This window comes from Thrips palmi, unplaced genomic scaffold (assembly GCF_012932325.1).
Source record: "Thrips palmi isolate BJ-2018 unplaced genomic scaffold, TpBJ-2018v1 HiC_scaffold_18, whole genome shotgun sequence".
In the NCBI taxonomy this organism is placed as follows: Eukaryota; Metazoa; Arthropoda; class Insecta; order Thysanoptera; family Thripidae; genus Thrips; species Thrips palmi.
In genome coordinates, this window is record NW_023144627.1 from 18,611,042 (window position 1) to 18,632,873 (window position 21,832).

Below are 21,832 nucleotides of genomic sequence, written 5' to 3' on the forward strand. Positions count from 1 at the left end.
GGGGCGGCGGAGCGAGCGCACCGCGCACCGCGCGGCGCATGTCGCAGTGAGCCGATGCGTCATTTCGACTCGCCTTTGCCTTGCCGCGCGAAACAGCGTAGGACATGACCGCGTTTCGGCAGTGTACCCGCACTCCGTACTCCCCGGGCGCAGCCTTTTTGATATGCATTCGGCGACACTCGCGGCACCGCGGTCGGGGCGGGGGAGACTGCAGACTGAGAGTCGTTTTCGTCGCTCTCTCTCGCACCTATGGGGCGTCCCGCTTAGTTGAGGGAGAGACAGAGCGACGAAAACGACTCTCGGAATCAGTCTGCGCTGGTGGCGGCCTGGCCTGGCGGGGCGGCACATATGCTGCGAGTCATACGGGGCGTGGCCACGCCGCGGGGATGCGCGGCGCGCGGCGCTCCCGGGGGAGGACAGAGCGAGAGAGAGAGAGGGGGGGGGGGAGGAAGACAGCAGCAGCGCGGAGCACGCGCCGCTTCATCTGTTATTGTATCGCGCACCAGCACCACCAGCTCTCTCTCTCTCTCTCTCTCTCTCTCTCTCTCTCTCTCTCTCTCTCTCTCTCTCTCTCTCTCTCCCTCTCTCTCTCTGTCTCTCTCGCTCTCTCTCTATCCGGACGGGAGCGCCGCGTGGGGCCGGAGGCTGGATTGGTTTCCTCCTAGTTTCCTCTATTATGCGGTCGCCGGGGCCAGGCCGGGCAAGGGGTGGGGTGGCAGGGGTGGCAGGGGGTGACGGCCCAACGAGGAAAAAGTTGTCTGATGAGCCCATGGCCCGCCACGGCCTGACGGCCGGCCCGGGCTGGTGCACCGTGAGAATAATCAGTCAGGACGATGGCTATCTCGGCCCGGTCGCTGTCCGTGTTGCAGGGCGGGGCGGGGCCAGGTCCGCTGCCGAGGGAGTTTGCAGCAGACACCTTTGCCTTTGATCATGTTGCCAGGCCTGGGACGGGCTGGCTGCCTGGCTGGCTGCCTGGCTGCGGGGTCTTCTCCAATTCTCTTGGGAGACTCGCTGCTGCCAACATACGTTCACTCGCCCCTCTCCGGCCCCTCCCTCGGCCCCACGCCCCGCCCCGCCCCGCCCCGCCCCGCCACGCCACCGAGATGGATCAAGCCGGGAAATAGAGGTGACAGGTCAAGTTGGGTGGGGGTGGGCTGCCTTGGGCTTCCTTTCCCCGCCAGATGCAGTGCTGGAAATCGCTGCCAACTTTCGCACGAGAACTGTTACACTGTTACTCCGAGTAGCCGATGCCAACATTCACCTCACACCCCGCCGGCCGCGCCACCACACTGCACCCCCATTTGTCACCAAATATAAATCTAAAACTTTTCCGGCGGTCGCGCGGCGCGTCCCGCGGACCCTTCGCGCTGCTTCGCGCTTCGCGTCTCGCGCTTTTCCCGCTGTTGACACAACAGCAGATGTCCCGCCCGCTGCCCACCTATATATCACAACAGAGATAATAAATGATGAGCCGCGAGTTGCTTCTTTTTAGGGAATGCAATTATGAGCTGCGGCGTGTATATAGAGTCGCGCTTTATGAGGCCGGTCGCTTTGTGCGATTCCGAGGGTGTCTCTGTCTCTCTCGCACTCATGGGGCGCTCCGTATAGGTGCGAGAGAGACAGAGCGACGAAAGACACTCTCGGAATCAGTCTGCAGTGGCGTGGCGGGCGTGGCGGGCGTGGCGGGCCGTGCCCCTCCCCCTTTCATATTTATTTCTCGGCCAGCGATGACAAAAGAGACACACAGGGAGAGAGAAAGGGAGAGAGAGTTAAGGGGGGGGGGGTGAAACCAGAGGTTGCATTTGTGCAGGGGCGGTATGGTGGTTAGTATCTTCTGCTGAAGAAGTGCGAAGAAAGTATGCCAGAGGACCCTCAAGACGATTGCCTTTTACAGACAGACCAGACTCGCACCATAGGCTAAGCAGTATTGACAGCGCAGGAGTCGCTGGGGTATTCTTTTTCCACTGATTTGCAGCCAGGGCGTTTCGGTGACACACTTTTAAAGTTTTTTTGGAACCTGCTGGTCAACAACGGGGCGACGACGACGGGGCGAGGGAAGGTCCTTCAGGCTGCCTCGGAGAGTCCTTCTCTGTCTCTCTCGCACTCACGGGGCAGCCCGTGGAGGCGCGAGAGAGACAGAGCGACGAAATGAGCCAGTGGCGGTGCGGTATGCGTTTCGGGGCGAAGCAACAACAGTCTCATTTCAATGACAATAGGGATGGGGGAGGAAGGGGAAAGGGGAGGGGGAGGGGAGGGGAGAGGGGAGGGGAAAGGGGAGGGGGAGGGGTGCCTAATGACACGCCGGCCGCGCCCACCAAGTGAGCAACAGCAGCAACAACCCCCTTAATATCCAGCCACACCGATATCAACGTCAACGTCGCCCTGGACCAGGACAGGACCAGGCTCCGGGCCCGGGGTGGCGCGGGGTAGAGTCCTACAGTGCAGGCCCGCCAGGCCGCCGGGCCGCCGGGCCGCCCCCACCAGAATGATGATCGTCATCATGCCGCTCATCAGCATGCAAAGGATTGGCCGAGGGGTGCGAGAGGCTCATTCCGCGCAGTCGCTCTGTCTCTCTCGCACTCCTGCGGAACGGGACCCGAGCGCGAGAGAGACGGCACGACGAAAGCGCGGCGCTCCAGCACGACGTGGAGGTCCCCCGGCCGCCACTTGCACCGCGCCTGCACCGCAAGGCAGTCGGCGCCTGCCCCGCGCGCCCCGCCTGCACTGCGCACGACCCATCTGTCCGACGAGAGTGAGAGAGACAGATGCTGCTACCGCGTGCGGAGTGTGTCGGTGTGCGCAAGTGAGCGCGACAAAACGATTGCAGTGTTTGGAAAACGCCTTGGGGTCCTTCGGCGCGATGTCACAATGAATGTCTTACTTGGAGAAAGCGAGGGCGAAAGTTCAATTGCCTAGACTGCCCATCCAAACGACAGCAAGAAAGCATATCGCCTTAGTCGGAAACGGATCGTCAAATCGATATCGACCGTCGGAGTTTTGCTCGACCACATTCCACATTCAGGTGGCAAAAAACGCCTGTGAGTAGACAACATGCGTGGCAAAAGCGCCAGAAATCTTGCACATTCTTGCACATTCACACAATCATTGTCCACAAAATTTTACAGTGGGTCACCCCTCGGATTTTGGGGTATACCATCGAACCTGCGAAACGGACGGCAGGATAGTCGATGCGCGAACGTGACTCGGCACTCTTAGATAACCATCAGGTGGCAGTGTGTCATCGATAGATCCGCCATTGCGTGTTGGGCCCCGTGGGCCCCGCGGAGGGAGGATCCAGAAATAATTTTTGTCAAAGGAAAAGTGTGATTTTTGTCACGGAAACACCTGCAGCTCGTCCAAGGAACAGGGACGCTGTGAGGCGTTTGGAGAGCAATCCATTGGTGGGGTCAAACGTTCAGTTCGAGTCCCATTTAGTGACTCTGGAGCTCAAAACGCGTCTATAGAGTTTTGGCCGCCTCCGCTGGTCTTCTGGCCCACTGTGCGGCAGGTTGGCAGTTCCGACGAATGGGTTGGCTGGCCTGCTCGCAGTGTGATTGTCGTTGGCGCGGCGCTGCGCGGTGCGCACTGACGCCCTGACGAGGTGCGTGCCTTGCTCGTCGCCATGTGCGTGCCCTCGCCTCCGCGCGAGCAGATCCTGCACCTGCCCAAGAAGCCCCAGGAGGAGGACCAGGACGGCGACGAGCAGGGCGGCGAGCAGCCGGTCCAGGAGGAGCGTGGGGTGGCCGACAACGCCGCCGGCGCCAAGGCAAGACCACACGGATCGCGCACGTCACTCTGTCTCTCTCGCACCTACACGGAACGCCCCAAGAGGCAAAGCAAGGGCAGTGATGTCCGGAATCCCTCTGCAAGTTCCGCATCCGGTTAACTGCAAGGGGTAACCCACTGTAAAATTTTGTGTAGTGTAAATGTGCAAGAATGGGCAAGATTTCTGGCGTTTCTGCCACACATGTTGCCTACTTCAGGCGTTTTTGCCACCTGAATTGTACAATGAATGTGGGAAGCTGTTCCCCCATCTGCGAGTTATTGCTCGGAGTTGATGCGAGCCCCGTTCGTCCCTGACAGTTCTGGGAGACTCTGGAGGAAAAGTCGCCGGGCCGTCAGCCCGGCGCGCAGCACGGCGTGAAGATCGACACCGAGCAGGGCATGCAGCTGGAGTGCATCAGCGTGTACTACAACACGGACGGCGGAGCAGGTAAAGGGTTGCCAACCTCCGCACAGTGGGCCAGAAGACCGGCGCCGGCGGCCAAATCTGTGGACGTGTTTTGGGCTCCAGAGTCGCTAAACAGGACTCGAACCGACCCTGTGACCCCACCAATGGATTCCTCGTCCGGAGAGCAATCTATTGGTGGGGTCACACGTTCGGTTCGAGTCACATTATAGCAACTCTGGAGCTCGAAACGCGACCGGGATTTTGACCGCCCCCACCGGTCCTCTGGCCCACTGTGGTCCGCCAGCCAAGTCCACACATTGCCTTGAGGGCAGGCTGAGTGAGGTTGGCAACCCTTTTCGACGCAGGTATGCATCGCGGAAATTTTCAGCCCACTCTCGCGGTGACACTGGCAGTGCGCAGACGAGACAGACACGCCGGGCCGCGCGGCGCAGCGGCGCACTGACAATCAAAATGCCATTATCAATCGAATCAGAGCGAATTTCCGAGCCCAAAGATTACCGGCATATCCCTCTGATACCGTCGGGCCTTGTTCGCTAAGCCGCGTTGATGGCCGGGTCCTCTCCGCGCGTCCCGCGTCGCCGCGTCCCGCCGTTCAGTGATACAGCGTAGCCACACTCCCGAAAAAAGGGGCAGTGCGAGGCAGCGCCGAGGGAGGCTCACATCAAGTTTGGAAAAGTGGAAACGGGGGGGGGGGGTGTCCTCAACCCATTCGACTGACTGAACAGTGTGTGAGCATGGACACTTTAACGAGCGGCTTTAACAAGCCGTTTCAAGACGAGTGCACTGTGAAAATTTGAGTCGTCACTTGATGACAATTTCAAGGCTAATTTTCCTTACGTCATAAAGTGACTACAAATGTTCACAGTGTGTATGCTCCAGGCGGAGTGTGCCGTGGACACTGTTAAATACATCACGACACCGGCGGAAAATTTATTTTTGCAACGACTCTGCAATTTGTCACGACGCTAAATTTTCCGACGCGCTCATCCACTGTAAAAAAGTGATCGGCTACAGGTGGCCCCGGGGCGGAGTGCTGGGCGTGCGGCAGGAGCCCCCAGGTGCCAGTGGCTCGGCCGCGCGCCCCCGCCGTCCCGACGCCCCCCGCGCCCGGGCCGCTGCACCGGCTGTACCACAAGACACCCCAGTCCCTGGAGTCGACCCTGGAGTACCGGCCTGAGCTCGCGCATCGCCCGCACGCCCTGGGGCCGCAGGTCAGAATACGGAGAGGAGAAGCAGTCCGCGTGCGTGCAGTTGGAGTTATCAATGAAAATAGTTTTGAAGATAAAATTCAAAACAAAAGGGGATTTGAACGTCAGCGTCAGCCCACTGTCGTCATGAGGACGATCTCACAGTGGACCGACACTGGCGGCCGAAACTCTAGACGCGTTTGAGCTTCGGAATCGCTAAAGAGGACTCGATCCAAACGTGTGACCCCACCAATGGATTCCTCGCTCGGAGAGCAATCCATTGGTGGGGTCACACGTTCCGTTCGGGTCCCATTCAGCGACTCTGGAGCTTCAAACGCGTCCGGTCCGGGGTTTGACCACCTCCACCGATCTTCCGGCCCACTGTGTTCCTCAAAGACTGAAAGCACGACGGCGTCGCCAGCGAAGGTGCAGGCCGAGTTCGCCCGGATGCGGAGCGTGGTCGCCGCCAACGCCAAGCAGCCCGCCGTCACGGCCGTCACGGTGTCCACGTCCCCGTCGGCCGAGAGCGTGCCGCGGCAGGCCGTCCCCGTCGGCGTGGACCTGGGCGCGGACTGGGCCGGGCTGGCGGGGAGGCGCGCCATGAGCTCGTGGCTGGCGCACGCCTCGGCGCACGCCGCCAGCGCCAAGCAGGCCTGCACGGTGAACAAAGGCATCGGCACCAGCGACCCGCACTTCGGCCTCCCGCAGATGCAGCGCCTCTTCATGCTGCACGGGATGCGCGCGCAGGTTGGCCAACCTGTGACGGAAAGGCGCTGAAACTAGGAGGGCCTGGCGCCCGGCGGGTAGGCAGTCCCGTTACACGGCGCTGGCGGCGGGACTGCCTACCCACCCGTTGTAGGCGGCGAACTGTACCCGTCGGCGCAGAGTACCCCCGGGTACACAACGCCTAGGGCCATAGTACCCTGGGGTACATGACGACTAGGTTCAATGTACCCAGGGGTACAATGCGGCTAGGCGAAATGTACCCCGTGTGCCTAGGCCAGCGGTTCTCAACCTTGGGGTCGCGACCCCAAATGGGGTCGCGAAAAAATTTCGAGGGGTCGCGGCGAGGTAACTGGGGTCGCTTGGGGTGGCGGCGGTTTCCCAGCTGGCCCACACGCCGAGCACTGGCGGGAACAACTTTTAAGTTGATCAAAACGGTCACAAATGTCTTTGAAAAATCGTGTTTTGAACCGACTTTAAGCATCCACTGCGTCTAATCCGAGGCGGTATGCCGTCCTCCCTCAACGGGCATTTGGTCTTTGGACCTTCCTTTAGCATGCCTTTGTTACGGAGTGCGATTATCTACCTTAGTTTGGGAGCAGTATTGCCGCAAAGTTGATCAAAACGGTCACAAATGTCTGAAAAATCGTGTATTGATCAACTTTGCGGCAATACTGCTCCCAAACTAAGGTAGATAATCACACTCCGTAACAAAGGCATGCTAAGGAAGGTCCAAAGACCAAATGCCCGTTGAGGGAGGACGAAATACCGCCTCGGATTAGACGCAGTGGCTGCTTAAAGTCGGCCCAAAACACGATTTTTCAAAGACATTTGTGACCGTTTTGATCATTTTTGCTGCAATACTGCTTCCAAACTAAGGTGGATTATCGCACTTTGTATCAAAGGCATGCTAAAGGAGGGGTCGCGTGGGGTCGCGAAATTTTTCCTGGGGGTCGCGGAAATTTTTCGCTACAAATTTGGGGTCGCGAACCGAAAAAGGTTGAGAAACGCTGGCCTAGGCTTATTGTATCCCCCGCCGGCCGGAGGAGGATGCACGTCGCCTAGGCGCAATGCATCCCCCCCCCGGATACAAAGACCCTAGGCGTGGAGTATCCCCTCGGCCGGCCGGAGGGGGATACAAAAAGCCTAGGCGCAATGCATCCCCCCCCGGATACAAAAATCGAAAAAAAAGAAGAAAAAAGGGGGGCCCTTCTCCCACCTCCGCACACAGGTCGGAGGGCCGCCTGCAACTTCGGTGGATCGGGGGAACCGGTGCTTTACAGGCGGCGACCCCAGGGGTTCTCGTCTGTATATAGGCCGGGCTTGAAGGGCGGGTTTGACAGTCTCTCTCTGCCTTGAGAGCCTTTGCTTTTCGCGGGGTGGTCTGTACCAAGTGTACACCCGCTGTCCGGCGCTCTCTACCGAACATACAGCTTGTTTAAGGGCCAGCTTCAAAGGACTTATCATCTCCTCCCGACGAATCAAGGAGGACCCACCCGCGACCAATTACGGGTGGCTGGATTGACGGATCAAATACTCCGTCGCTCCAGTGCCGAGGCCAACCCGCCGAAGCGCAGTTGCTTTTTAGACACCCCAGCGGAGTGGCCAGGTGAATGTGACTCTGACCACTACGCTATCAAGCTTGTACGTCTGGCGTCGTGTTGGACGACGGGTTTGAGTTGCAGTGGAAGGAAGCCAGTCGAAAAATGTAATGAAATGATGGGAGTCGATCCCAGGACCCTACTGCCGGGACCGCACGACTTTTGCCGCTCGCCCACCACGGCCCATGACGAATGGAGCGGCGTGAGGCGGGCTCTTGACGCGACAGGAATGGACCGACCCGGTCAAAATTTCACAAGAAGTTTGGGGAGTCGAACCGCCGACCTCAGCACGGAGAAGCGACGCCTCTACTCCCTAGACCACCACGGCACATGCAGTTCGTAGGCTGAAGTCACGCTTTTCAACCACACTGGGCGAGGCAGGAAAATTAAATGTTAATGTTTGTTAGGAATCGAACCCCCGACGTGTGGGACTGTTCTACACGGCTCCGCTCTGATGGCCTCAAACCGTTCCACAAAAGAAAGGAAATCGAAAAAAAAAAAAATTGAGATGCCGGTATTCGAACACCGCACTGTGCAAATGTTACAGACGTTCGATCGCATTTGCACAGTGCGGTGTTCGAATACCGGCATCTCAATTCTTTTTTTTTCGATTTCCTTTCTTTTGTGGAACGGTTCGAGGCCATCAGAGCGGAGCCGTGTAGAACAGTCCCACACGTCGGGGGTTCGATTCCTAACAAACATTAACATTTAATTTTCCTGCCTCGCCCAGTGTGGTTGAAAAGCGTGACTTCAGCCTACGAACTGCATGTGCCGTGGTGGTCTAGGGAGTAGAGGCGTCGCTTCTCCGTGCTGAGGTCGGCGGTTCGACTCCCCAAACTTCTTGTGAAATTTTGACCGGGTCGGTCCATTCCTGTCGCGTCAAGAGCCCGCCTCACGCCGCTCCATTCGTCATGGGCCGTGGTGGGCGAGCGGCAAAAGTCGTGCGGTCCCGGCAGTAGGGTCCTGGGATCGACTCCCATCATTTCATTACATTTTTCGACTGGCTTCCTTCCACTGCAACTCAAACCCGTCGTCCAACACGACGCCAGACGTACAAGCTTGATAGCGTAGTGGTCAGAGTCACATTCACCTGGCCACTCCGCTGGGGTGTCTAAAAAGCAACTGCGCTTCGGCGGGTTGGCCTCGGCACTGGAGCGACGGAGTATTTGATCCGTCAATCCAGCCACCCGTAATTGGTCGCGGGTGGGTCCTCCTTGATTCGTCGGGAGGAGATGATAAGTCCTTTGAAGCTGGCCCTTAAACAAGCTGTATGTTCGGTAGAGAGCGCCGGACAGCGGGTGTACACTTGGTACAGACCACCCCGCGAAAAGCAAAGGCTCTCAAGGCAGAGAGAGACTGTCAAACCCGCCCTTCAAGCCCGGCCCATATACAGACGAGAACCCCTGGGGTCGCCGCCTGTAAAGCACCGGTTCCCCCGATCCACCGAAGTTGCAGGCGGCCCTCCGACCTGTGTGCGGAGGTGGGAGAAGGGCCCCCCTTTTTTCTTCTTTTTTTTCGATTTTTGTATCCGGGGGGGGATGCATTGCGCCTAGGCTTTTTGTATCCCCCTCCGGCCGGCCGAGGGGATACTCCACGCCTAGGCTCTTTGTATCCGGGGGGGGGGGGGGGATGCATTGCGCCTAGGCGACGTGCATCCTCCTCCGGCCGGCGGGGGATACAATAAGCCTAGGCACACGGGGTACATTTCGCCTAGCCGCATTGTACCCCTGGGTACATTGAACCTAGTCGTCATGTACCCCAGGGTACTATGGCCCTAGGCGTTGTGTACCCGGGGGTACTCTGGGTCAGGGGGGTACACTTACACGCCGACACCGTCATCAACTCTCCCATCTCCCAGAGGCCGGCCGCAGAGGCCCCCCGCGTCTGCTACCGGTCCAGCCGCGCCGCCCAGACGGAGGACGACGCCGTGGTCTGCGTGGCGGGGATGGGGACGGGCGCGGCGCGCCGCTCGGCGGCCAAGTCCCCGCACCGCGCCGCGCCGCGCTTGGAGAGGGTGCTCGTCGTGGCCAAGAAGACGCAGACGGAGCCCGAGGTGGCGCGCGTCCCCAGCGACGGCGGCCTGGCGGGGCGGCGGCCGTCCGCGCAGGCCGCACCGTTCGCGCCGCGGGGCGACGCCAAGCACCGGCACGCGTACCGCGCCGCGGACAAGCCGGAGTGCTGCCGCATCGTGGACAGCCTGGCGCAGTGGCCGCGGCAGTCGCGGCAGTCGCGGCGCGAGCCCCACCTGCACAGCCTGCACAGGTACGGCCTTGCTCTCCGAGCGAGGAATCCATGGTGAGGTCACACGTTCGGTTCGAGTCCCATTTATAGCGACTCTGGGGCTGAAAACGCGTCGAAAGTTTGGGCCGCCTCCACTGGTGCTTCTGGACCACTATTCATGGCGAATGTGTAACGTCTGCGCGCAGGGCGACGCGGCGGCACGGCCACCACGACGACGGCGGCGGCAGCGAGCCCACGACGCCGAGGGTCCGCGAGGAGTCGCCCCCCGCGGCGAGGCGGAGGACGGCGTCCCCGGGCCTGGCCAGGGCGAGGACGCCGTCGAGGAGGGTGGCCGCCGAGCCGCCGCACGGCCCTGCGTCCACGCACAGCGACTCGCGGCACTCCAGGACGTCGAGAAGCTCCAGGGAGTCCAGCGACTCCAGGGCCTCGCGTGACTCCAGGACTTCCGGGAGCTCGAAGGACTCGTGGAACTCAGGGGAACACTCCAGCCTGGAGCCGAGGGACTGCTCCAGGTCCAGACACCACCGGCACCGCCGCCACGTCGACGCGCTCCTGGAGGGCCTGGAGGGCGACTACAGCGACGCGGTGCGGCGACACCGCGAGCCGCCAGAGCGCCGCGGCGCCGCCCAGGACCGCGTCGACGAGAGCCGCTTCCGGCGGAGACAGTCGCCGACGAGGCGGCAGCCAGACGAGGAGGACAGCTTGACGAGCAGCCGGAACAGAGGCTCCAGCGGCTCCAGCGGCTCCAGCGGCTCCAGGGAGCACCGACGGCGCGGCCTGGAGGCGGCCGAAGACTCGGGATGCCGGCGCGCCGGGCGGGCTGGCATCGCGGAGGACATCCGGTGTGGCGGTGCACTGGCGGAGGCCGAGCCCTGGAGAAGGTCACGGACGTCACGGACGTCACGGACGGAGCCGGAAGTCGGCGAGACCAGCCGCCGCGGCGGCAGGGGCAGGCGGCAAGCGGAAACCGAGCTCGCGAGGGAAGAACAGCACCAGGACCGCCACCACCACCACCGCCACGGCGGCCGCGGGGTGCACCACGCCGACGACCGCCACGGCCTGCGGCGGAGGCTGACGCCGATCCCCGAGGCCGAGGACCGGCCCGTCAGCAGGCACAGCAGGGCGTCCGCGTCCAGGGACGACGCCCAGTACCGCCACCGCCGCCGGTGACAGCCAATCGGACAGTCGTTTGAAATTGCCACTGAAACGGAGGCTGGCGGTTGGCCGGCGATGACGTCGGGATGACGTCACGGGGCCACGTTCCGCTGCGCGCCGCGTCACCCGCGTCACCCGCGTCGTGCTGTTGTGTTTTGTTGTTTCCCTCCGCTGTTTGACCCACTTTGCTCGCGGCTGTGACAGCAGCAGCCCCTCGGGGCTCCGGGGGTCTTAGGAAATACAAATATTATCACTATTTTGCTCCCGGCGCCCTAAAGTGGCCCCGCCCTGCCTCCGCGGCCCCGCCTACCATTTGCATCTTATTTAGGCCCGCCGGGGCAGCGCAGGGCAACGCAGGGCGACGCGTCGTCGGCCCGGCGAAACGCGTAGCATTTTATAAAGCTCCTCATCTAACTTTTGCGATGATTAATTACTTTTTGATGAATATTTATGAGGGTCCCCGGACTGAGGTGTGACCCGGCATAAAGCATGGCGACGCCAAGCGCCAACGCCGAGCCCATGGCGGAGCCCCGTCCAGCGGCAGACTCGGTCCGAGAGTCTCTCTCGCACTCATGGGGCGTCCCGTGCAGGGCGCGAGAGAGACGGAGCGACGAAAACGACTCTCGGAGTCAGTCTGCAGGGAGCAGCCCAAGGGCGAGCCGGGCCACACAGTGGAGCGGCAGCGCCGGGATCACAGCCTGATTAGGAAAAGTGGCCGCGGGCCGGCCTTCGAAATACGCGCCGCGCATTTCCAAAAGCGATTCGCGAGTGGCATGGCTCGTCTGTACCACACTGGAAAAGTCGCGATTCTGCCCGAAGAACACAGAACAATCACCTCAGGAGCACAACCACCGAGGAAAAGTGGCAAGGTTGCCAGTGTCTCAGTGGAGGATCCAGAGCCGGCCTGAGGGAAAACAGCACTATTTTCGTCGCTCTGTCTCTCTCGCACTCATGGAGCGTGCCGTCTAGGTGCGAGAGAGACGGAGCGACGAAAACGACTCTCAGGCTGCTGCTTCGCTTTCCACTCCCACTCGACCCGATTGGGTCGCCATTGTCCCAATTTGAATGCGATGTGTTCGGTTGGTAAGCCTGGTGGTGCCGCCACTGTGGGAGGGCCGCGTTGGCGCGGATGGCACCACTGCCGCCCGGCCGCCGGTGTCATCGCGTTGTCTGGCGGGCGTGGCGCGCTGCGTCCGCGACACTGCCAGGACAAAGGGTCTCTCTCTCTCTCTCTCTCTCTCTCTCTCTCTCTCTCTCTCTCTCTCTCTCTCTCTCTCTCTCTCTCTCTCTCTCTCTCTCTCTCTCTCTGGCGCGTATGGCGACACGTTGTGGGAACCAAAACGGAAGGCGGGAGAGCGGCGCGAGGGATGCGCGATATTTTACTTATTAAAACCACATCACGCCGAGGCACGCCGAGGGCGGGCCCTGGACTGGACTGGACCCGCTCCCGCGGCTCATTTGGATGCCGACGATTTCCCTGAAACAATAGTGTAGCATCGGCGTCACAGAAAAAAAAGCAGTGCCACCAACCCCTGAAAAAAGACAGGGAAAAAAATAGCAAAGTTTGTTTACACACATAATATTTTTCAGTGTCATTTGGTGCAAAAAAATTATTGAAAATAAATGAATGAATGAACCGCCGTTTCGTGGTGGGGTTCGGCACACTGTAGAGTGACTCAGCGTCGGGTGTAAAAGTTGAAGCCTCATGAGAAAACGGCAGCTGCGGCGGCATTATCTGCATTGCTGTGCAGTGCGGTGCAGTGCGGTGCACTGTGCATGGTCGGCGCCGCATAACAGCACACGCGGCCGAAGCGGCACACCCGATGACCGCGCGGGCCGCAGTTACACTGCCCGAGCTTTTCACGGGCTTTCCACCACCCACACGCTCTCCACCATTTCACTGCGCGTGTTTTTACGACTTGGTTTCAAACTGCGCGCTGCACTGCACCGGCAGCGGCGCGAAACGCGTTTTTGGACAGGACCTGACTGGCAGGTTTTGACGCGACGGCAACGAATTTTAACAGTGTCGCCGCGGTAAACAAACAAAGGCGTTTTCATCGCATTGAAATTTGAATGGCCCCGCTAAGGCCTCTCTGGGGTGACGCTCCGGCCGAAATCACGGCCTTGATGAGGTCCGGGGTTGATCCAGCCTGGATCCAGCCGCGGAAACCCATTCGAGCCTTTTTTTCGGCCATCCGGCCATTCACATCGCTATTTAGCCCCGGAATGGATTCAATAAATAAACAGACCGCCAATATCCAAACCTGCTGATACACCGTGGGGCTTTGGGGGCGGTCATCAAGTGCGGGGCCCAGGCCACGGCCAGGCCACTGCCCCGCAGACTGAGACTCGTCGCTCTGTCTCTCTCGCACTCACGGGGCGTGCCTTGTAGGTGCGAGAGAGACAGAGCGACGAAAAGCGGCCCTCGGTCTGCAGGCCATCGCCGAGGCCGCGGCCGGGGTCGCCGGGCGTAGATTTGTTTTCAATAACGGTGGAAATACGATCCGTGTGGGGGTGCGGGGACTTCCCCCAGGACCTCCGCGGTCCTCGGGGGTCCAACCGGGTCCTCTGGGGCGGCGCGGCCCTGGCCCGGCCCCGGCCCGGCCCCCAGGGTCCTTCATTATGCACGTGAGAACGATGTGCGAAGTCGAATCCGATCGGTCGCGCCGTCGCAATCGCCGTCGCCAGCGGCAAGAGGAAGACTAATTGTTTGTTTTCGCGGCGTATCAGTACCGGCCATCGGCAGCCCCCTCCCCCTCCCCTTCTCCCTTTCCGTTGGCCGATTTGCGTTCGCCAAGCTGCTTTTATTATTTCCAGATCGGATTACATTTTCGGCCACAGCCGAAGGGGGTGCGAGAGAGAGAGAGGAAGAGGAGAGAGAGAGAGAGAGAGAGAGAGAGAGAGAGAGAGAGAGAGAGAGAGAGAGAGAGAGAGAGAGAGAGAGAGAGAGAGAGAGAGAGAGAGAGGGAGAGAGAGAGAGAGGGGGAGAGAGAGAGAGAGAGAAAGCCAAGGCGACCGTCGTCGGATGTGGGGAGTGCTGGGAGGGAGGGAGAGAGAAGGGAGGCAGAGGGGCGAGCGAGATAAACAAAGGAGCAGCGAGGGCCGCGAGGGTCGGCGAGTTTAAAAGTAGCATAATTGCGCCTCCCTAATGGGATATTTATGTGATTACGTCTATACACGTTACGCCAAATTGACTCGGTCGACACCCCGTCCCCCTCCGCCGAACCCGCGGCCCCGCGCCTGAGTGATGAGTGACTTAGTGGGCGCAGACGGGTGTGGGAGACAGAGGGGTGCGGCGCGCCGCGGATGGACAATGCCGGCAAGTGTGTGCTGCGCCGGCAGAGAAAGGACACGTCCAAGCCGCGGTCACTTCCTGCCCCTCCATTCTTACAGTGAAGACTCGCCACCGAGGAAATTCTCTATGGTGTGCATCAGTGTGCACCCTAGCGCCATCGCTGCACGAACCACAGCCAGTGATGCTGCAGGAAGACTCGAACAGGCAAGCAGACAGACAGACAGATAGATCGGCGGACGGCAAGTACATGCATCATTGGGCGCGTTGTCTCGGCACGTGCGTTAGGAAGCTGGCTCGGAGGCGCGTTGGTAATCCCCCGGATTACACCAGATTGTGATGATCTGGCGGGGCGGGGTGGGGCGGGGTGGGGCGGGGTGGGGCGGGGTGGGGCGGGGTGGGGCGGGGTGGGGTGCGGCGGGGAGACGTCGCGACGCGTGGCGCGGCGGGGCGGGGCGGGGTGAGGCGCGGCGCGTCGCGGGGAAGAAAGAAAAGGGGTTCGCCGCACGTTTTCGATCCTCTTCCGATTACCCGCGCAAACAAACGCACGCGCCGCTCGGGAGGCGCTCCAGGCGCTCCAGGCGTTCCAGGCTTTCCAGGCGCTCCAGGCGTTCCAGGCGATCGAGGCGGTCCGGGCGATCGAGGCGTACCAGGCGCTCCAGGTGTTCCCGGCGCTCCTGGCGTTCTAGGCTTTCCAGGAACTCCAGGCGTTCCAGGCACTCCAGGTGATCCAAGAATTCCACAGTGGCGGATCTAGAGGCGGCCTATGGGGGGCAAAGTAGCACTTTTTGCCTACCTTTCAGGCGGCTATCTAGGGGCTAGGGGGGAGGGCAAAAACCCCATCCCCCCTCCACGTGTCCGCGCCTGGTATTCCAGGTGTTCCGGACGTTAGAGGCGTTGCAGGCGTTCCAGCAACACCTGCCGACAACTGCCCAGCTCTCTCCAGGCGGCGAGGCGCGAGGCAATAGCCCCTGCGGATCGGGCGTAGGCAACCGACGCACCGGCGCGGCCCGGGTTGCCCACCTCCAGGCGCCCAAAGGCCCCGCCCCACGAGCCTCGGAGTAGCGAGCCATCCGACAGTCCGTTTCCTTTTCCGACTCCCAATTCCGAATCTCATTTTTCCGCATTCCCCCTCCCCCCTCCCCCTTCTGCAGATTGTGTTGTGGGCGAGCACTCTCTGAATTCCCCTGCACTGTGCGCAGAGGCGAGGCCGAGGCGCGGCCCGTCGCCCGCCGTGCAAGGAGAGAGAGATTTTCGTCGGGAAAGTGGAATTGTATTTTTTCTCATTGTCTTGTTTGCCGCGGTGGAGAGCTTTGGCCTCTCTCTCTCTCTCTCTCTCTCTCTCTCTCTCTCTCTCTCTCTCTCTCTCTCTCTCTCTCTCTCTCTCTCTCTTTCTCTCTCTCGCCCCACTTCGTATTCGTACAGATTTGCGACTTATTTACACTCGATATTAGTTCTAGGTTTCTTCTTGTTTGTGACTGCGCGCGCGCGGAAATAAGAATGGAAGCAATAGGGGGAAGCACTGCGTTTGGCTTTCGTCATTCCATTTCCTGGAGTGAGAAAGAGAAAATAAAGTAAGCGCCACGGAGAAGAAAAAATATACCAGTTGCTCGGGCACCAGCGACTTGGAGCTTGATATGAATGAATGAATTTCAAGCATGGAGACTGAAACTAAATACTCTTTAATACGTGCTATGCGTTCCAGGACTCGATTCCAGGTCTCGATTCCAGGACTTGATTCCAGAACTTGATTGCAGGACTCGATTTTTGGATTAGATTCCAGGAGTTGATTCCAGGACTCGATTACAGGACTTGATTCCAGCACATGATTCCAGGACTCGATTACAGGGACTCCAGCGGAATTCCAGGTGCGGCGACTCCCCAGGGCGGCCTGGCCTTCCCCTCGGCCCCTCGTCTGACCGTGTCGGGGTGGCTGTCGACGCTCCACCGTGGGATTAGTGCCCGGGCACGCCTCACTGTGCGGGGCGGGGCGGGGCGGGGCGGGGCGGGGCGGGGCGGGGGGCAAAACGGACCACCCCGCCCCACCTTGGCGAGCCCCGCTACAGCGACCCGCCGCGCAAACAATTACATGGACTAATTACGGCCCCGACGAGCGGGGTAATCCCGCGGCGCGGACCCCCTCCCGTCCTCCCCCCTCCCCCCACCCCCTTCCCCCCACTTGTGCCTGCCATCGCCTGCCACACGCTCCTCACGTGTTTACCTGGCCACGATCACACCCCCTCCCCGGCGTCGGAGACAGAGCCACGCTGCGGGAGGACATGCCACAACCCCGTCCATTTCAACTTTGGAACACATTTAGGAACCGGAAGGAATTTTGACCAGCTCCATAAGTTTGTCTGAGCAGACGTCCAGTACGTTTGGGCCAACAAAAAAATTTCTCCCCCGGGGCAGTCTTCCAGCCTGGCGCTCTTTCGTGCGAATGTCATCGTCTCTCCCTTCGCAGCCACGCCTGCAGACTGATTCCGAGAGTCGCTCTCGCCGTTCTGTCTCCCGCACACATTCATACCGGACGTCCCATGAGTGCGAGAGAGACAGAGTGACGCGAACGATTCTCGGAATCAGTCTGCAGTTCCCTTTTTCACAATTTTGCGGCATGACTTTTGTGGGGATATTGGCGGGGTGGAGGAGGCAGCAGTGCCTTGGCAGTGCCGCAGCACATATCGGTCTCGTCGAGCGCGGCCGGCTGACACGTCGTTTTGCGCCTCGTTGGCTTCGATAATTCGAGCTCTCGAAACCGCCCCTCCCTCCCGACAACCCTTTCTGCCCCACCCCGCCCCACCCCTCGCCCGCCCACTGATAAGCGGCACACATGGAAGTGTCTCTGCCTTCTCGTTTCGTTTTCCTCTTTCACCAACAGACCGATGATTCCAAGAGTCCTGTCGCTCTGTCTCTCTCATCGACGTAGGACGCCCCACGAGTTCGAGAGACAACGCCGAAAGTTTCAAGTTCAAGTTTCAAGTTGTTCCAACTAGCTGCCTTGGGGTGGCTCCACATCAACGACTCTCGCAATAAGTCTGCAGACTCCAACTATTTTTCTTTTCAGCTTTCTGTTTTTGCTGTGCGACTCTGTCCATCTTTGTGGCGATTCTCTGCAGAACGAACGCGGAAACGGCCACATAATTACACAAACACAGAGTCGAACAATTATTCCCAATGCAGGCGGAAGAGGAAAGAACAAGACCGTGCTTTCCATTTAATTTTTTTTTCGCAATATTGCGTTTTTAATTTATTTTTCTGTGAAAAATCGGCTTGGAGTGATAACATTGTTTAGAAGTTCGTATAAACGGGTAAAAAGTATAAAGGCCCGTTGAACCACCACGTTTACAGTTCTTGTCAGTCACCAAAGAACAAAGTGCGGGTCCAAAGTAAAAAGAAAAATCGAAGTGTAAAAAATTAAAAATGAAATTGAGTGTCACTGCTAAAACGAAAAAGAAAAGATGTTGGAAAAGCACAAATAATTTGAGCTCTGCAACAAAAAATAAGTTTTCCAACTAAAAAAAAGTGAAAGTGGCAAACGCAAATTGAATTCCGCATTGAGTAAGGGGAACTTTACTTGGATTGACTTTTTGTCTTCGACAGGAGGGCAACAAAACGAAAAGACAGGGCCAGCAAAGAGACTGCGTCAGTACACACGGTATCGTATGGGACCCCATCCTTGACGCGAGCTGCAACAAGCCGTGGCGTGGCGTGCCTTGCCGAGCCGTGCCGTGCCTCGACGCGTCGTTCGAGGGGAAAGTCATAAACCAAGCAATATCACTGCGGGCGTCGCTCGGCGTCGAGGCTCTATGGCGTCGTGGCCATGGCGTCGCACCTGCACTGCAATCGCCGGCTCCAAAAGATTAGAAAAAAATGTGTTGATATAAAAATAAAAAAATTTCGCCTCAGCATTATTTTGAAAACCAAAATGCAAACACGAAACTCTTTGTGCACGCTTAAAAACTTACGAAGTATTTTTATACGAAGAAATAGTTCGTAAATTACGAAGTATTTTCTTTGTAGGCTTATGTATGCTCATACTGAAAATAGTTTTTCAGTGTGTGTGTGTGTGTGTTTGTGTGTGTGTGTGTGTCACAATCTATTCCCCCTCCTCAAAGTCGCACACCGTAGTAGTGCAGTTTCCGAAGACAACCTCCGAAGCAGTGAGTTTGGTCCCCAAGCCGCGTTCCCTAGGGGGAAGCGAGAGGGAAGGGAGAGGGGGAGAGAGAGGGAGGGGGGAGTTTACGAGAGATGAGCCCAGCGCGCCTCACCTTAGCGTGCTGCCCCGGCCAGATAGCATGCCCGCCACCAAGGGCACCAAGGGCACAAACCACACGCAGCGGGGCACTGCGAGGCGCACCTGGGAAGCGCGCGGCCACCACCACACCACTGGCAGGCCACTGATTCCGAGAGTCTCTCTCTTGCCGTCATGGGGCGTCCTGTATGGGTGCGAGAGAGACAGCGCGACGAAACCGAGCCTCGGAATCAGTCCACTGGCGGGCCGCAGGGGCCAGGGCGACTCGGACAGCGCGCCGCTGCAGTGATCTCGGACGGGCATCCCCACGACAACGGCGGGCTTCTCCTAGTGCTCTGGACTGCTCTGGACATGGTCGTGGAGTGCCATGCAGTGCAGGCAACCCAGCCGCCCCGCCAGGGCCGCCAGGGCGCTCTCCACTCGCCGAAACAACCCCTTACCCCGCAGGGGCGTCAGCATGGCGGCCGCGCCGGCGGGACTGGCGGCGAGAGAGAGAGAGAGAGAGAGAGAGAGAGAGAGAGAGAGAGAGAGAGAGAGAGAGGGCGGAGAAGGGGAGGAGCGAGCCGCCATTTTGATTTATCGACCTGTCGGTGCTGTCGGGCTGGCGCGCTGTCCCGTCGCGTCGGAAGGCTGCCTGGCTGCCGCAGCCTGCAGCAGCGCTGCTATGGCAACTGCAAACTGGCCCGTGTTATTAAAGGTGGCGTGCCAGGGTAGGTGGTGCCGGCCCTCTCTCCTCCCCACTCTCTCCCTCCGTTTACTCCCTGGCGCGGACTGGGCCAGACTCGGCAAAAAAAGAGACAGCGACAGAGAAACGAAGAACAAAAAGTAAAGAAATGGACTGGCCACTAAAAATCGTGATAAAATTTTAAGTCCCTGCCAGACGGGCGGGGCTTGCAGTGCGGCGGCGTCACCGATGACGTCACAGCGAAGGCGCCATCTTGACCGCCACGGGCAGCCAAGCGCAGCCAAGCGCAGCCACGGGCCGATAAGATACGACCCGGCATTGTCGTCGAGTCGCCGCGGCGAGACTTTCCGACGGGGTGGCGAGGCCAACCCCCTGCCTGACTTGCTGCAGTGGTGCATGCAGTGGGCCAGAAGACCGGTGGAGGCGGGCACAATTCTAGACGCGTTTTGAGCTGCAGAGTCGCCAAACAGGCCTAGAACCTTACGTGTGACCCCGCCAATGGATTCCTCGTTCGGAGAGCAATCCATTGGAGGGTGACTCTAGAACTCAAAACGCGTCTACAATTTTGGCCGCCTCCACCGGTCTTCTGGCCAACTGTGAGTGGGGAAAAAGGGCAATTATGGCCCCATGTCCAATGGACATAGCGAGTAGGGAGGGTAAAATGTGAACCACCTTGGTCCAAGAAGCGACATCTTTGGGTGTATGTATCACCCATGCAAAAACCGCATCCCTTGACCGACCCCGTCCCTGACCAGGCGGGCCAAACAGCCCTGGCGCAGCGCCTAGAAACTTAGAAACTAGCAAAACTACTACAAATTAAAGCAAATTTAGCCGAGCCAGGAAACTGGCAGTGCCTCGGCAATGCGACGTCCGCGGCGAGACTCAAACGGCGGCGTGAATGGCCGCCCCGCACTGCCCCGCCGTCTCTCATTGCGCCACTTCTCCTAATTTTCGCGCCAAATCCCTTTGACAAGATGCAGGGTGCGGCGGGGCGGGGCGGGGCGGGGCGGGGCGGGGCGGGGCGGCGCTGGTGTGGTGGGTCGGCCTGTACAAATACTGCGTGTCGTCTGTCATCTCCTTATCCTCGGTGAAGCAGCCAGGATTGCTGGCGGCGCCCCTTTGAAGTTGTTGCACCTTCAGACAAACCTCGGCCAGAATACGTCTCGCCCGCTTCGCCCCGCCCCGCCCCGCCCCGCCCCGCCCCGCCCCGCCACGGTCGCGGGCGTTCCTATCGGAGCGCGACTCGTAAATCTGATGAGTAAAAAGGCAGGCTGTAAAAACTGGCGCGCGGCGCGAGATATGAAGCAACTTGGAAAAGTGCAATTTAACACACCAAAAGAAGTAAGTGGGCGATAAAGTAAAAGGCCGCCCCGCGCGTCGTTCGAACCCGTGACTGTTATGTCATTGGGAGATAAACCAGCGTGTTCCCGTACCTGCCCGCCGGTGCGCTGTCACCGTGGCAAACCTGCGGGACGTCTCGCACGCCCCACGCACAGTGGGCCAGAAGACCGGTGGAGGCGGACAAAACTCTAGACGCGTGCAGAGCTCCAGAGTCACCAAACAGGCCTTGAACCGAACGCAGGACCCCACCAATGGATCACTCGTTCGGAGAGCAACCTATTGGTGGGGTCACACGTTCGGTTCGAGTCCCATTTGGCGACTCTGAGGCTAAAAAAGGGGTCAAGAGTGTTGTCCGCCTCCTCCGGTCTTCTGGCCCACTGTGCCACGGCAGAGACGGGCAGAGCATTTCTCCAGGCCGGGATCATTTTGGGAAATTTTGGCCGCCATTTATATCGTAAGGTTGAAAACTGCTATGACCTGGACTGATTCCGAGAATGGCTTTAGTCGTTCTGTGTCTCTCTGGCGCCTCCCATGGGGAACGCCCCAAGAGTGCGAGAGAGACAGAGCGACTCTCGGAACCAGTCTGCTGGAAGGCGCACGCCTCATCTCACGGCGCCGTGCATCGCGCGTCGCGTCGCGTGCGCGCGAGGGTGGCCGCCCACGACACTGCAAACGGCCGCACGCGACCGCACGCGCCGCGACACGTGGCTCTCTCTCTCTCTCTCTCTCTCTCTCTCTCTCTCTCTCTCTCACGCCTCGGCAAGATGAGCAGGGAATAAAAATGCGCATCGGCAGCAGCGCCCCCTTCGCGCCTTAACTAAACATGACGCGGGGACGTCCCCTCTTCCTTCGCTGCAGTGGTTCAAGTTCAACGCGGGTCGAAAATAGGAACTGACAAAATGAACGAAAACTTAATTCTGTGATACAAGCGTCACCGTGAAAGTTAAAGTGAGACACTCATACCTTAAGTTTAGCCACGGGATTTTTTTTCTGACACCAAACACAAAACCAGACCGTGGATAGGTAAAAGGAGGGGGCACCCCCTCATACGAGACGCCCCGTGAGTGCGAAAGAGGCGGAGCGGCGGAAACGACTCTCGGAATCAAGTCTGCCGTCCGGGCGGCAAGGGCGGCGCACAGTGGGCCAGAAGACCGGTGGAGGCG